At 45.7% G+C, this 13,563-nt stretch overlaps 1 pseudogene; it reads left to right on the forward strand.

The window, feature by feature from the left end:
- The first annotated feature begins 12,922 nt into the window (after positions 1-12,922).
- On the forward strand, positions 12,923-13,319 carry LOC146892684 (filensin pseudogene; annotated as a pseudogene).
- Positions 13,320-13,563: the final 244 nt, after the last annotated feature.

The raw sequence follows: 13,563 nt of genomic DNA on the forward strand, positions 1-13,563 counted from the left end.
TTGCTGATCTTCTGAAAACTAGCTGCCCAGTTTAAAATTTATTATATAATAAGCAGAGCTCAGCATTTCTGCTGGCGTTCCCTGGTCAAGCAGGTGTGTTTCCCCCATGTGATGCTGGCTGTGGCGTGTTCATCTTTAATTTGAAAGACAGCATTTCATGGACCCTGGATGACCCGTCTTTGAACTGGAATGTTCTGCTAGCTGCTGGCCTTGTCAAGTTTCTTTTTTCTTTTCCTTTTACTACAATGTAAAATACTGTCCTCTCCTTTTTCCTCCCTCCTCTGTTGATCTGGAAACAGCACAGCAGATGCTTGTGTTCCTCGAAAATGTTATAAAGTTGTCTCCCAAGTTAGGTCATCGCTGTTGCAATATTTTCGCTTCGAGAGAAGACTTGGCCAAAACCAACAGAGCCGAGGGTCAGTTATTATTTCAGGGTAAAAAAATCCTGAGACTAGCCAGGGGTTGTGTCTCCCTTTGCACCAAAATCCAGACAGAATTCTTCCAGCTGGGTCTAGACTATTTTGAAACCAATCTCTTTTTCTCTATTTAGAGATAGGCTTAGTTTACTGGCTGACTTCCCCAGGTTTTGAATTTGCCCCTTAAAATATTAACTTTATAAGGCAATTTATCATACATCAATTTTCAGAAACTTTTGAGCCAATGTAAAATAAAATCGAACTCTAGAGTCAGAGACCCTAATTTTAGTTTAGGATTTTAAAGATATTTGTGCTTATTGGTGATCTGTGTGTACATGTGTAAGTGTGCATGAATTTGGGGTGTAGAAGTGCCACAGTGCACATGTGGGTGCCGGAGGACAGCTTTTGGGAGTTGGTTCTCACTGCGCTGAGGCACGGCCTCTTTTCTTGTTTTTGCTGTTCTGCATACTCCAAACTGGCTGGCTCCTTAGCTTATGGGTCATTCTCTGCTTTCCACCTCCCGTTTCTCAGCAAGAGTGTCGGGATTCCAACTGTGCACCACTGGACCTGGCTCTTTCTTTTTCTCCTAACAAGGGTTTTGGCGCTCTAACTCCAGTGGTAAGGGTTGCCCCGCAGAAGTCCTTACCCCCACAACCATCTCATGAATTCCCCATCTGATTTTTAAAGCCGGGACTTTAAATTTCCAGCATAAGTTAAGACAATATGATCAGGAAGACTGAGCTCTTTCCTTATGCTCACAGAAGACAGAGGGCACCAGTAACGTCTCAGCTGTCAGGAGTTGGCATGATTTCGTTCGTAAGGTGAAACCAGGAAATGGTTAATTTTAACAGTCCACTTGCTAAGACAGAAACGGTTTCATCTTCCGGGTTTGTCAGTTCCTATGGTGTAAATACTCTCACCATGATTGACTTCAAGGTGCTGACACTAGGTCAACCACGTGGCAGACCTCTGCAGGTTTAAGGGTTGGCTCTCATCAGACACTCAGAAGCAGCTCTAGACCGTCCTGAGAGATGACTCAGCCAAATCGTGTCCCCTAAGCAGAGCTGGGCTCCTTGGTTTGTTATCTTTGTGATATCCTGGGAGTACCGTGGAGGTTACTAGAACAGAACACAGCAAACCGTGGAAAGAGCGGCACATTCAGATCTAGCATGCGTTACCACCTTAATTTTCTGTTGCTGTAACAGAATATCTAAAAATTGATAATTTAGGAAGAATAGAGGCTTGTTTTGGCTTCTGACTCTGTTTCTGTTGTGTTTGCTTTGAGACTCAAGCGCTGGAGCCAGGGCCTTTCTCATGCTAAGCAAATGCTTTACCTCACTGAGCTATCATTCTGGTTTCTAGTTTCCAGGTTTTTTAAAAAAATAATCTGTTGTTACTGTTGTTGAATGATAGCTCAGATTTATTTTCTTTAATAACAGACATTTGATAGCCAAACAGAACAAGTGGATCCTGCCATGCAAAGGCCAACCCAGGAAAATGATTGAGTTCTCATAGCTGCAGAGTAGTGACTGCAGGAGCTACTGGCCAGGCTTCCTGAGAAGGGACCCCAGGTTGGGCAGAGTCTACAAGTCTTCTCTCTTACAACTTAGGGGCCATGGTGCAACACATGGACAAACGATCAGAACAGCAGAAATGGAAGTTTGAAGCTGGTCGAGAGCTGCAGCAGCCAAACCTCTGGGTCTGAGCTGCAGGTATCACATCCACAAGACCCTGGTGTGTAGGGAGAGAATTGCAGCACCTGCTCTTTTGTGTGTGATGCTGGGGCTCCAGGATTGCCAGGGTTGATGGGGTCACCAGAGTCAAGACACAAGAAATAGTCTAAAGTACCAATTCTGCAACCTCTAGGACACCCTCGTCACTTTCTGCAGCTCGTGTGGCTTCTTGTTCATCAGCCTCAGGCCACATCTTGAATCTCTTACCTTCAATGGAAGTCTTCCAACCTACTCTTCTCTCTTGGCTTATGGTTGTATGTATGTATGTATGTATGTATGTTATGAATGTATGTATGTATCATGTGTACAATATTCTGTCTGTGTGTATGTCTGCAGGCCAGAAGAGGGCACCAGACCTCATTACAGATGGCTGTGAACCACTATGTGGTTGCCAGGAATTGAATTCAGAACCTTCCTTTGGAAGAGCAGGCAATGCTCTTAACCACTGAGCCATCTCTCCAGCCCGGCTTATGGTTCTTGAAGCTGGGAAGTCCCAGGTCACGGTGCTGGCACCAGCTCAGCCTCTGGGGACGGTCTCCTGCGGCTTCCTCGTGCAGAGGAGAGCTGGGGATCAAGTGGCCACATGAAGAAGACAGAAAGTGGTGCCAGGCTCCAGCACCACTGGCCATTCCAGGAGATGGGTGCTACTCTGGCTCTGAGGGTCTTGTCTTGGGACACAGCATCTGCTGATGAACCTGTTCCCCAACACTGCCACATGTAGAGATGGCAATGCCAACTACTGGCTCAGGAGTAGTTCTGCGGCAGAACATTCCTTAGCATGCGCAGGATCCTGGGTTTCATCCCAGCACTTCAAAAAGAAATAAAACAAGCAAAAAGAAAAAACAAAGCAACTCCCCTAAATATTCCAATATATTGACTATGGAGGACACCGTTGTGCCTTTGCACTCTACCCCGGGAGAACACACCCTCTTTAATTAGCATCTCCAAGGCGTACAGTCAGGGTCACTAAGGACAGTCCAAGAGCGTTTTCAACACAAGGGCCACTTACAGCTCTGTGGCTGGGGTGAAGACTGCTGTCTTCAGCAAAGGCTGACCACAGAGCAAAAGAAGCAGTTGGAGTCAGCCAGGATGCCTTGCGACGGGTTTTGTTTTAGGCTCATATCTGAGAAGCCGCAGCCTTCGAGGAGGCCTGGGAAGTGTCCTCATTATCCATCGCTCACAAATCTCTCTTGCTCCCTGGCAGCTCTTTCCCAAGGAATTAATTTTCCCTCCTCCCATGTTTCATAACTACAGTCATTCTGCTGACTGGCATATTGTTTTCTTTCTTAATGAACGTATTGGTGTTCGGCTCCTATATATGTCCTCTAATGGTGAAAGATGACATAACGCTAGCTATCAACATGGAGAGAAGTGGAGAACAGAGTAGATATCAATTTGAGGCTGCTACTAAATTTGACTCTGCCCTTTGAAATAGTCCAGTCAGCGAATGAATCTGGAGTACAAGGCCAGGCCTTTCTCGTAGCTGCTGATAAGGGCCCAAGCATGGTCATGTGGTATCTAGCTTTCTGGTGAAAGTTTCAAATATGACCCTCCCAACATCTAACAATTTGATCTTTCATTTTGAGCTTCTATCTAAGGTTCATTCACCCCTCTCCCTTTTGTAATCAGGCGCTTAGTGTCAGAAGTTTTTACTAAGTTGATCAATGAGATACTGGGTTGCTCTGAGTTCCTATGTCACTAATGGGAAATCGATGGGATAAAAAGGTTTAACAGAAGAAAGCTTATGGCAGGGATAGTGTTTGAGGGTGTGGACAATGCCAAGAAATCAATAAAATACAGTCATCTGTAGGAGTCGGTTCTACACTCCCACAGTATTTTTTGCCCAGGGAAAAAAGAGTAACAGTGGGAAACATTTTAAACCTAACAGGGTGAGGGACATTTGGAGGGTATGCCTGTGGCAGAGGGATCAGAATAGCTTCCTTGTTCTGCTAGTGACCGCCACATGCCAAACTATACAGGAAACTCGTGGGTGGTGGGAAGAGAGGCAGATGATGTGGCCTGGGAGGGCCAGGCATTTAGGATTTAAAAATTTTGTTTTAGCTGGGCAGTGGTGGCGCATGCCTTTAATCCCAGCACTTGGGAGGCAGAGGCAGGTGGACCTCTGTGAGTTTGTGGCTAACCTGGTCTACAGAACGAGTTCCAGGACAGGTTCCAAAGCAACAGAGAAACCCTGTCTCACAAAACAAACAAACAAACAAGTTTACTTTAAGTGTGTGTGTGTGTGTGTGTGTGCAAGAGCAGTGCACACTTTTAACCATGATCTTGGTCACCGAACCATCTCTCCACCCCACATTTAGGATTTAAATTGTCCTGGAGAAGGATGGAGGACAGAGCTCTGAGGATTCACAGGTAGACTGATTGAAACTGATTAGATCAATGTCGGTCCCATCTTCATGAAGCTGTAGTCGAGGAAAAACAACCCAATGAACAGGATGGTGGGGAGCCGAATGAAGACACTCTTGAGGACATGAATGTATAGAGCAGAAGACTTCTTGAAGTCTATTTGCATACACTAATATGTATCAGTAGTTGGGCGGGAGGTCAGATGGTTAGGACAGGTCATTCTCTGAGTTTGTTTTAAGTCCTGTCAGCCAATGGAAATTTTGATAGAAAATTTAAGGGTTTGTGAGATGGCTCAGCAAGGAAAGATATGTGCCACCAAGACAGACAGCTTGAGTTCTGTCCTTAAGACCCATGTGGTGGAGGTGTAGAACTGACTCCCACAGATGGTTGTCTGATCCTTCCCTCAAGTGCCATAGCATGTGTCTACTGACTCCCTACACACACACACACACACAGAGAGAGAGAGAGAGAGAGAGAGAGAGAGAGAGAGAGAGAGAGAGAGGATGAGAGAGAGAGGGGAGACAGAGAAAACTGAATAAATTTAAAAATTACATATTTTTAAAAAGAAAACTTTTAACCAGGTTGTTGGTGGTACACACCTTTAATCCCAGCACTCATGAGGCAGAGGCAGACAGATCTCTGTGAGTTCGAGGCTAGCCTGGTCTACAGAGTAAGTTCCAAGATAGCCAGGAGTGCTCCAGGGAAAAGCCTTGTGTTGGGGAGGGATGGGGAGAAAGAAGGAAACAGGAAACTTTTCTGGGAGAGCTGAAGGTGAGAACTGAGGGGACACAGCCCCCACAAGTCCCTCCTGTGCCCCTGGTGTGCAGGACTTGTAAACAGCCCAGGAGCTAGGCAGTAGGAGAGCACTACTCCCCGTTTCAGTCAAATCTGGGAAGATGGTCAGCCTTGGAGATGTTGACTTGTGAACTATTTCAGACAGTCCCATCTGAGATCACGGGAAAGCAGTCCTGGACAAAGTAGACACCCCTGCACCCCCAGAAAGACCCCCCCAAACAATGGCTTTCTCAAATGTGTGCTTAAGCGGTTTTTGTTTCTGAGACAAGGGTCATTAGGTCTGGCTGGTTTGGGTCCCACTCTCACTGTAGAGCCAAGACTGCCTTGAACTCCGATCCTCCTGCCTCTGTCTCAGGAGCGCTGGGATTCCAGCTGTGCACCAGCACAGCTGTGTGCTTAAATGTGGGTGTCAATTTTTATCAGAAACACCTACCCAGGTGTCTGTCCCCGGTTCTGTGGGATCCATCCCCCAACTGATACAAAGCAGGGCTCGAAACATCCTCCTGAAGTTTTTTTTATTTTAATATTTATTTATTATGTATACAATATTCTGTCTGTGTGTGTGCCTGCAGGCCAGAAGAGGGCACCAGACCTCATTGCAGATGGTTGTGAGCCACCATGTGGTTGCTAGGAACTGAACTCAGGACCTTTGGAAGAGCAGGCAATGCTCTTAACCTCTGAGCCATCTCTCCAGCCCCAAGTTTTTTAAATTTTATTTTTATTTGCTTATTTTATGTGCATGCATGTGTGTGTTTGTGGGAATGTATATGGGTTCTGGGCCTAGAACTCAGGTTATCAGGCTTGACAGCAAGCATCTTTAACTGATTACTATGGAGTGTCCAAGAGTCTCTCTCTCTCTCTCTTTTGAGACAGGGTCTTATTGTGTGTCCCTGATTTGATTGGAACTCACCATCTAGATCAGACTGACTTTGAGATCACAGAGACCTGCCTGCCTGCCTCTGCCTTCCAAGTACTGTGATTTAAGACACGCACCATCACACTCAGCCTAGAGTAGCTACTTAAATTTTCTTCCCCTTTTTATTTTATGTGTGTGGATGTTTTGCCTGCATGTATATTTGTGTGCTGAGTGTGGGGTCTCCTGGGACTGGAGTTATACAGATGGTGGTGAGCCACCAAGCTGGTGCTGTGGGTGAGATTCTGGTCCTCTGGAAGAACAGTTAGTGATCTTAAGCACCAAGCTATCTCTCTGGCCTCAGAGTATCCTTGTCTTAAGGCAGTGTGGGCATGCCAGTGACTCGATAAACATCAAACCAATTAGCTTCCAGAAAGAAAGAGATTGTGGTTCCAAAGTAGGCTGGTTAACTTGAGAGAGTGGTAGTACACCTGCTTCAGGATGTTACAACTTTTTAAAAAATTATTTTTATGCATATATTTTCCTTTTCCTGCATGAATGTATGTGTACCCTGTACATGCCTGGTGCCTGCAGAGGTCAGAAGAGGGCATCAGATCCTCTGGAACTGGAGTTACAGATAGTTGTAAGCTCTCAAGGGGAAGCTGGAAACTGACCCTGGGTCCTCTGCAAGAGCAACAAGTGCTCTTAGCTACTGAGCCATCTTTTCAGCCTCACTGTTACATCTCAAAGAGATGCACAGAGCAAAAATATGGCTACCAGGGTGAGGTTGCTATCCACAGAAACTTTAGCTGTGAAAGTGGCTTCTCTACACTCAGTCTTGGTGATGGTACCTGCAGGGACAATGACACATTTCTCTGTCCCAGAGGTTCTGAGTATGGCTATTTTTCATTCACAGCCAGAGTGAAGATGAGTAGATGCAAACATCAATAACATCCCAACATTGTGTCTCATTGTCTTATGTGCAAGAAAGGCATGTCTAGACACATCTTAAAGCCCTCAGCATGTTAAGTCATATGGCAGAAGTTAAATTCTGCCCATAGCTGTCAGCCACGTTATGGCTGCTGAGACCACTCTATCTTGTGCATTAGTGGATAATTTCTTGCATTTTCTTGTTGTCATGAAAAGGTATCTACTTTGGAGTTGATGGCTGCTATGGGAGGGAGAGTAGGTCTTATTTAGGGGCGTGGCCCTTGGCAATTATTCTGCTCCAGTACATGGCTCCACACCCATGTTCCTATGAGCAGAGCTAATTAGACTCAATGGGTTATTGGTTTTTTTTTTTTAAGAAGATAAAAGGGAACTGGGGAGATGGCTCAGAAGTTAAGGACACTTGTAGTTCTTGCAGAGAACCAGGATTTAGTTCCCAGCCACTACATGGTGGTTCACAACTACGTATAACTCCACTCCAGGGGATCTGAATCCTTTTCTGGTTTCCATGGGCACCAGACATGTACATGGTTCACATACATACACGCAGACAAAATGCCAATATGCATAAAATAAAATAAAAACTATTTAAAAAAGTTAAAAAAAGGACAGAACTGGAGAGACTTGGGAGGGTCCTAAGAGGAGTTGGAGGAGGTGTGAGGGTTATATAAAATCAAAATACATTGTGTACATGTATGAAATTCTCAAAGAATACACACACATACGTATATGTTATCTAGCATGATACTTTTCTTGAAGGGCTTGGGATTTGAGGTGTAACTTTTTCTTTTATAGTGTGAAACTTACAGAAAGACCGAGGGAAGAGCTGAGGGAAAGTCCTCTATACCCCTGACCAAACCCATCAGGTCTCTACATTTTGGTGTGCTTGCTTTGTTAGTCTATGAATTTATTTGTATGTGTATAACTACACACACCTTCTTGCCTCTTTATTCCTAACCCAGTGTGTTTCCAAATAATAGTTTTCACATGTTCTAAATACAGTTATCCAGATGAGGAAGCTTAAATCTGTTGTGATACATTAGTTAATCCACATTCCATATTCAAATTCCAGCAATGAATGCACTCCCTCCAGGATTTCTTGTTTCTAGCATCATGCAATCATAGTAGCAACCTACTATTGTCCAGCTTTTGTGGTGTGTGTGTGTGTGTGTGTGTGTGTGTGTTTGTGCGCGCGTGCGTGCACGCATGTGTCTTCAGTCAAAGAACCAAGAAGTCAACTGTCCTCCCATAAATTTGGGTCATTTGACACTTCCGTTTGCAAGAGGTAGGAGGCTTAGCACCCTTTTGCCTTTGTAGTGCTTGACTCTCAAGTTTCACTTTCCCAAATGTTCTCGGAGTCAACTATGTGTCCAGCTGGAGCCCGTTCTGAGTGTGTCATCACCCTTCCAATTAACTTGCCACTCCTTGCAACACTGATCATGCATTGCTGTATGTCTGTAGAGACGGAGCCTGCTTGGACCACTGCCTGCATTAAACAGGGATCCTGGAGCAGAGTTTGCCCCGTCTTTCCAGGGTCAATGGATACCTTACTCAGAAGGAGGCTTTGCCTAACTGCCTTGGCTTTTGAACAGGGGCAGCTTGCCAGGAAAGCTTCAAGCAGCAACCGGGCAAATCCTACTGCCCGTGCTCTACGCAATTACCCTGAGACCTTCTGGTAGGTTGCTCAACCTTAGTACAGTGTGGCCCTCTGGTGGCAGACATCTTTACAGCGTGGGAAAGAATGCGAGCAAGTGACACAGGCCAGTGAGCTTAAACATCTGCTTACTTTTCCTTTTTTAGGGGTTAGGCATCACAGGACCCCTCTCTCTGTCTTCTTCCCCGGTCTTCACTTGATCATCTCTCTGTACGCTGTGCTCTAATCTCTTCCCATAGGGACACCAGTCATGTAAAGGCACACCCTACTGGCGTCAGTCATCCTTAATTGCCCTTTGCAAGGTCCTGATTCCAGGTGAAAATCACATTCTCAAGCATGTGGGGCTTGTTGATGTGTGAGTGGGTCAGAGGAGGGGCAAGTTAGCTCATAGTAAGCAAGGAGGAAATGTGAGGGATTCTTTAGATCAAATCAATTATTGAAAAAGCAATAATAAAAAGGGCTAATACACATTTAAAAAGTGTTCAACATCATTAGCCATCAGATAAATACAAATTACAATTGCTCTGAGGGCTGGAGAGATGACTCAGAGGTTAAGAGCACTGGCTGTTCTTGCAGAGGTCCTAAGTTCAATTTCCAGCAATCACATGGTGACTTGCAAGCATCTATAATGAGATCTGATGCCCTTTTTTGGAATTCAGGCATGCATGCAGATAGGACATTGTATATATAATAAATAAATAAAACCAAAAAAAAACTTCCTTGAGATGCCACCCCATTTCAGGCAAGATGATATAACCAAGAAATCAAATTTACATTTTAAAGAACACCACCCCTTTCTGTTTGTTAATGGGATGTTTCTCATCTGGAGTTACCTGGATACTTTCTCACAGTTGCACCCGGGGGCATCCCTGAGTTATACAAGCCAGAATGCAAGCATGAAAGGGGTGCTTCCTGTAACTGTTCTGGGGTAGAGGATATGAATGTACACAAGAAGTGTGGTGACTCAGTACTTATAAGTGGTTCCTCCCAGTTTTCACTGCTTGTACTGTGACCAGGTCGGTTAAATCACCTACTGAAGTGATGGGTCCCGAATTGAACCTTGTGTCTTTTTTATTCTAACAGCATTCATTTTCTACCTTCACTTACAAACTAGGGGCCTTTAATTCTACGGCCTGTAGAAATTCTCTCCTAACCTGTCTCTAGGACCAACTCACTCATTCATTCATTCGTGATTTCTTCACCATACCAGGAACTCTGTTCCTACTGAGTGATTGCTCAGCAGCCTGCAGTCTTTGGGTTGTTGATGTGTAGGACCAGTCCTTATTCCTTCTGTTAACTTAGTAGTGCACTTGGAGTTAAATGGGGTCATGTAATTTGCTTTGGCCAGTTCAATGACATTATTGTCTGGAAACATTCAAAGCCAGTCTTGGTGACCATTTTTTTCTCTAAGATGAATAGCAGGACACAAAAACAGTAGCAACTTCAATAGCCTGGATGTCAGAGTGGATAAGCACACAGAACAAAGGTTATAGCTAACCTCAGACAGATGTGTATCATGAGTAGTAAACAAACCTCTGCTGGTTAAGCCCTAACTGGGGTATTGTTATCACAGGCATAAAACCGCCCACAGGCGTTGGTCCTCTCTTGGTCTAGTTTGCATTCTGTCACTGGGATGGAACTTTCTGACTGAAAGCAAACTTGGGAGGAAGGTTATAGTCCACTCTGGGTCTTGTATCTTGGCAGGAGGGACTCAACTTGCTCAATTATTAACCGAGTCAATGCACACACCACCATGTCTGGCTTATTAGTGGATAGTTAAAAAAATACTTGCTGCACTGTATGAAACAGGGACAATGCTTTCTTTTCCGTTATATTTTAGGGATATATTTATCTTCAATGGGATTATTCTGTGGGGTAGATGGGATTGGTGTTGAGTCTAGAATGATGGAGTAATACACCCAAAAGTTTGAGCAAGCCACCCGCTTCATTCATTTACATGTGTGCATGCTCTCTTGTGTGTGCATGTATGGAGGCCAGGGCTCAATTCCAGGCGTCTTTCTCTCTCATTCTACACCTGAGTTTTAGCTTTTTGAGACAGAGTCTCTCAGTGAACCTGTAGGTCACTGGTTCAGTAAGCTTGCTGGCTGGAGAGGCCCCTAGATCTGCTTGTTTGTCCCCCAACCCCAGCACTGAGGTTACATAGACTAATAACAGCAGATTCTGCTTTCACATGGCCACTGGGGAGGTGGGGGGAAACCTCAGGCAGGAGCACTTTGTTTACTGCACCATCTCTCCAGACCCCCATTTAATTCCTGACTTTGGTTGTCTGTGATCCTGTAATTTGACTGAACAAGAGGATGTGAGTGAACTTGCTACAAAGAGGCCTGGATGAAGTCTGTTTGGCAGGGCTTCTGACATTGCTAACTCAGAAGGACCCAAAGTATCCAGATGGTGCTGCCTCGGCCAATCAAAAGACTTGCAGCTAGAAGCCGCATTCAGCTGAGCTGGGGAGCCAGAGCGTAGAATCATCGCTTGCCACTTACTTAGTTTGGGGTGGTTTGTGCTGTAGCAATGACTGATTAACACAGGATGTCACAGGTCATGGGTGATTTACAGTACTCGTTACATGTGGGTTTTGCTCTCTGAGAGGCAAGAAATCAATTCACCATGCAATACCCACACACCCTCCTCCAGTTGACCATGAAAATTTAGATGTCTGAGGAGGGAGGGACAGAGGGAGGGGAGGGAGGGAGGGAGGGAGGGAGGGAGAGAAAGCACCACACATACAGATCTTACATGGATTTGTTCATACTGAATTCTTATTATACAGGCTTCTTGAAGTGATAATAAACTCAACAAAGACCTAAGTGATCTTTTCTATTTTTAATAGCTAGCTTTAATTTGTAGCATAATTATGTGCAAACCATATGGTTGGTAATATACGGTATTGTTAATCCTTATTTTAGAAAGGAACAGTCCTTTTGATAATGATTTTTTAAAAATTGTGTGCAATATACATGCACTGTACATGGTTATACAAATGTAAGCATTAGCGGGTGCGTATGTTGTGGCCAGAGGAGGACATTAGGAGTCTTCCTCTACGGCCTTCTGCTTACTGTCCTGAGACAGAGTCTCTGACAGCGCTGGATGTTTGCTCTTTCTCCATCAGTCTGTCTCCTTCTCCAATGCTGGAGTTACAGGCTTGCTCAACCACACCCAACTTTGCATTGGCGCTGAGGACTTAGGTCCTCATGATTATACAGCAGGTACTCCTCCCCACTGAGTTATTTCCTTAGCCTCTGATAATATTTTTTAAATATTTCAATGTGACAAATATCCAGGGATATTCTTGTCAAATAGTTAATTATTTTCAGCATTACACTTTCCTTTAGAAGTTTCCAAAGCCTAGCTATCAAATTGTGTGAACATATATAATTTAGAGCTTGTTATTAAGTACAACTGCTATTTCTACAATAAAAGTTAAAATGAAGCAGAATAAGACTATTTGAGAACTGGATAGTTTATTAAATCCTCAGACTCTTAGGATTTCTGTTAAGTTCAGAGCACTTACTATCAACTCTTTGGTGAAAGAACAAGGATAATGGTTCAGAATTACTAGTCTTATTTCCTAAGTCACTGTACGTGTCATAGATTCGCCAGATACACATACACAAAGGTCCTTGTAAGAAATTACTAGAAACACACCTCAACACTTATGTCATAGACCATTTTTTTCTTCATGCACGTTAGGAACCCCTCACGGGAGACAGTTTCTACATGTTAAAATTACAATGGCTTAAATAACCCGAAAACAACAACAACAAACCAAGCCGGTATTAATTAAATTCTATAATGAAAGTAGGAAGGGACAGGAGAAAGTGCCCAGCACTCTGCTTCAGGACTCATTAGAGTTTAGTAAGCTGGCCTTGGGTCACCTACACAGTGTCCAGGGGGAACCAGTCAAAAGAGCATCATGCACCTCTTGTGCCCTGACCATCCACCCAGTCACGCAGCAACAGGCCTCCACAATGGTGGAACAAAGCGGTCCTCGCCGGATGCCCCTTCCACCGGGGCGCTGTATGGGCGGCTAATCCGGCGCACAAAGCGGCCGAGGCTCCCCATTGTTGGCCGCCCGCCCCGGGGGCACATCTGCTGACGGGCTCTGGAACGTCCCAGCGCTGCAGGCTCGGTGCTTATTTAGCGGGCGCAGAGGGGGCCGCGGCCTCCCGGGAGCCATGTACCGTCGCAGCTTCGTTTTCCAGGCCCACCAGGAGCGCTACGAGCACGCCCAGCCCGCGGGCTCTGCCGTCCTGCCCGGGGGAACTGCACCCGGCCTGACAGCGCTGCAGGCTCTGGGCGAGCGCGTGGCCGCCCAGGTTCAGCGGGCCCGGGCGCTCCAGCAGCGCCATGCCGCCCTGCGGCGACAGCTCGACGCCTTCCAGCGCCTGGGCGAGCAGCCGGGGCCCGAGGACGCCCTCGCCCGCCACGTCGAGGCCAATCTGCAGCGCGTCCGCGACCTGGTGGCCGAGCGCGCTCGGCTGGAGAGGCAGGAGGCCGAGGCGCAGCGAGAACTCGACGAGTTCCGGAACAAGTAAGAGGCACTGTCAGGGAAACCGAGGCCGGCCACGGGGTGGTGGGTTGGTGGGGCTGGTGGGGGGTGTGGAGGTAATGAGGGACAGGTGCAGATTGTCCTGCAGAGAGGGGCGTGCGGATGCATGGGTTCTGAAGATACCCAACTTCCAAATCGATGGCACCTTCCGGTTCCCAGCACGTAGTTTCATTTGCTTTCATGTGGTTTGGGATGTAGGTGTAATATGCCGTGAAACGCACAGATTTTAA

The sequence above is a fragment of the Myodes glareolus genome, chromosome 10 (genome assembly GCF_982192425.1).
Source record: "Myodes glareolus chromosome 10, mMyoGla1.1, whole genome shotgun sequence".
NCBI lineage: Eukaryota > Metazoa > Chordata > Mammalia > Rodentia > Cricetidae > Myodes > Myodes glareolus.